Source organism: Coregonus lavaretus (assembly GCF_964263955.1).
Source record: "Coregonus lavaretus genome assembly, contig: HAP1_SCAFFOLD_5334, whole genome shotgun sequence".
NCBI lineage: Eukaryota > Metazoa > Chordata > Actinopteri > Salmoniformes > Salmonidae > Coregonus > Coregonus lavaretus.
In genome coordinates this window covers 33,599-37,272 of record NW_028161141.1, presented here as the reverse complement: position 1 = coordinate 37,272, position 3,674 = coordinate 33,599, and the positions used below count along the sequence as shown (strand labels likewise).

The 3,674-nt window shown below is 42.2% G+C and overlaps 1 pseudogene across 1 annotated transcript; it reads right to left on the bottom strand.

The window, feature by feature from the left end:
* Nucleotides 1-1,152: 1,152 nt before the first annotated feature.
* LOC311121074 (erythroblast NAD(P)(+)--arginine ADP-ribosyltransferase-like) lies at nt 1,153-2,544 on the bottom strand (annotated as a pseudogene). Its single transcript has 2 exons — nt 2,433-2,544; nt 1,153-1,928 (listed from the first exon to the last, which is right to left on the bottom strand). The product of its transcript is annotated as an erythroblast NAD(P)(+)--arginine ADP-ribosyltransferase-like (transcript).
* Between the last annotated feature and the right edge of the window lie 1,130 nt (nt 2,545-3,674).

Below are 3,674 nucleotides of genomic sequence, written 5' to 3'. Positions count from 1 at the left end.
GCGTATTTAAGATGCTGTATCTGTCTTCAAGGTAGTCACAGCCCCTCCTCTGTGCTTCTGAGAAATTACACTTACATTTTGTGCAAATACAAAAGTACAATCCACACTCACACACTCACACTCACACCTACACTCACACTCACACACACACTCACACTCACACTCACACTCACACACAGGCAGGAAACACCACATGGCTTCTGAGAATTGTTTGTTCACACATACTGAGCTATGTGTGAACATGACCAACACCAGCAGCAGCACTGCTGATACTGAGAAAAGGTTCCCCATAGTAACAGTACAGAAAGACCCTTAAACCTCCTCATCATCCTTCCCCTCTAATCAGGGACTGATTCAGGCCTGGAATACTAACAGCCAATATACCAATAATCAATCAATTGATTTATCGATCAGTCGATCAGTCAACCAACCAATTAATCAGCTATCAGGAATAAGGAAAACAGCACTACGGCAAACCTTGAGGCCCCTAGTATAAACTTCGAAGCCAATCAAGGATGGCAGGGGCGGGGCCCCACCTCTTATGAGAATCAGCTGGTGATGCCTGTGGGCCAATCCGGGCGGGGCGTTTTGTGAAGTTGAAGCTAGTGGTAATATTTAGTCATTTGTTGAAATTTTTGTAACCCGTTGTTTGCTATTGCTGCACTAAGAAAGAAATTACAGTAAATATTCCCCCCAGCAATTGATAGTTTCCAGTATCACTTTATTGAACAATTCAACTTGTGGTATGTTATATTATATCTTAATCAGTAGCCCATTTAATGTTGTAACATTAGTTTGTCTAAATGTAGTACAGTGAAAGTTCAAATAAAAAGGATTAGACGTACTGTAGTCAAGCTCATTGATTTTTTTATTCATTTTGCCAGAAGTTGCAGAAGGCATTTAAGTATTTTAAAGTCTCCTATGGAGTCTGATACACAGGCTAGTACAAATATCTTAATAATCACTATTTCAGGTAGTCAGGATGAGGTTTGTATGTCACATCCACCAATGAACAAATCAACTTAATACAATAAAAGCTTCAGACACTGAAAACACATTGTTTGGCTTAATTTACTTTAAGAAGGATAAGCAGCCTGGCTGTTTGATTAAATCCTCTTTAGGGACAATTACTCAAGATCAACATATATTTTCTTAATTAATAATTGGCTTCTTAAAAATGTTGCAATTCAGGTTACTCTTGAGGGGTTTGATACTCTCTAGTTTGTACACAACATCGCACCAAAGGTTTTTATCATTTTCTTTCTTCAGCACGGCAGTAACTTTGAACACTTCATACGGTGGAATCAACACCTCTTTTTCACGATTCCCCATTTTGGGGTAGGACTTCAGATCAGCGCCAAAACATGTCTTTATCTCAAAGCAGGACTTCTCTCCAAAATGTGTCAAGTTCTTTAGGAAAGAGCTGGAGGCAAAGAAGCCGAATCTGATTATTTGGTTAACTTCACCTCCAAACTCCATGTTGGTTCTCCGGTATGTGGTGTGACAGGTCTGTTGGTTTAGTTTCAGGAGGCGAATGGCGTCAGTCAGCAGGAAATGCAGGGAGTGGAACTGGAAGGAGGTTGTGTACTCTGTTCTATTGGTCCGGACTGCTTGTTGAACACTGGGTATATCTTAGTTTGACCTCCTGTGTAAGCACAGATAGCCTTGACATGATCATGTGTAAGTTTGTCTTTAGAATTGTACTTGGACTTGTCCTTTTTGAATCTGTCCTTCACATTTTTTGCACATCCTGCTGCCTTTTTCCAGGATTCATTGAAGATCGCTACATTTCTGTTTTCATTTGGAAGATATTCCTTCCGCACCTTGTTGTACATTTGTTCAGTGCAGCCGTTATACATGTCGTCAACAGATTTATGGACCATGTCTAAGGGTATGCTGGAATTCAGTCCAGGCTGATGGAGATTAACCTTCAGAGAATATGGGGGGGGGGGGGGGGGAAACAGGCAACACGTGTAAAACAGAGGAATGGTTCTATATATTTAAATGCATTTAAATGCTCTCTCTCTGTCTCTCTCTCTCTCTCTCTCTCTCTCTCTCTCTCTCTCTCTCTCTCTCTCTCTCTCTCTCTCTCAAATTCATAAATGTTGCCAAAGCAAAGTGATACACACAATTATGAAAACAACAGTGACAACAATAAAAGTAATAGCTATAATACTATTTATATATATAAGAAATAAAACGAATACATATCTAATAAAAAAATGTAATACTGTAATACCTCTCTCTCTCTCTCTATCTCTCTCTCTCTCTCTCTCTGTCTCTCTGTCTCTCTGTCTCTCTCTCTCTCTCTCTCTCGCTGTCTCTCTCTCTCTCTCTCTCTCTCTCTCTCTCTCTCTCTCTCTCTCTCTCTCTCTCTCTCTCTCTCTCTCTCTCTCTCTCTCTCTCTCTCTCAAAATTGTGTAATATCTTACCATCTTGGAGTCCACACCCAAAGTCCAAGCCTGGATGAAATACATCACAGTAAAGCTTAGGATCTTGTGTCTTGCCATGATGTCAGAATATGTTGGTCCAATGGCAACTTGTAATGGAGATGAATTGTCTTTTAAGATACAGAATCAGCATTGAAATGTTCAGCTTTCAGGGGGCCTTGTTATATCAGTGCTCTTGTGGTTATTTTCACAGTCCCTCCTCTCTTGCTGAGAACAGGCACCTACAGATACAAGTACCCCTCAAACCACAAACCCCTTAGCACAGTACACACACACACACACACACACACACACACACACACACACACACACACACACACACACACACACACACACACACGCACACACACACACACACACACAGGTAGCCCTTTAGTACAGTACACACACACACACACACACACACACACACACACACACACACACACACACACACACACACACACACACACACACACACACACACACACACACACACACACACACACACACACACACACACACACACACACACACACACACACACACACACACACACACACAAACACTCCCACACAGGTAGCCTAGTGTTTAAGAGCGTTGGGCTGTAAACGAAAGGTTGCTGGTTTGACCCCTGAGCCGGTGAAGGTGGAAAATCTGCCGTTTCTCTGCTTGAGAAGTTAAACCCCAACAACCACTGCTCCCTGATGTTGATTAAGGTAGCCCCCTGCACCTCTCTGATTCAGAAGGGTTCGGTAAAATGTGGAACACACATTTTGGTTGAATGCATTCAGTTGTGAAACTGACTAGGTATCCCCCATTCCCTTCACATACACACACACATACAGTGTGGAGCCTAGTTGGGACAAAATCCTGCAGTACCTGATGCGCTCCAGAAATAGGGTTGATTACCCCTGGTCTAGTCTAAGCTTTGTCTGCCAATCATTCCTTTAGCTGGTTGAGTTAAACACTGCCCTCTTCTGCCCAGAATGCACCATGTCAAGACTAAAGGCCTCCAGGTACATTAGTGTGTGTATTCGCTATTCTGTGGTCTCTCATGCCAATGTCCAGGTTATGATTTAGGCAGTATTCTAATACTACTGGTTATGGTTGTTACCTTTACTTTGTTATGACTGAGATGTGAGAGGCCTGGTAGGTTGACAGGGTTCCATTCCTTTGTTATGACTGAGATGTGAGAGGCCTGGTAGGTTGATAGTGTTCAATTCCTTTGTTATGACTGAGATG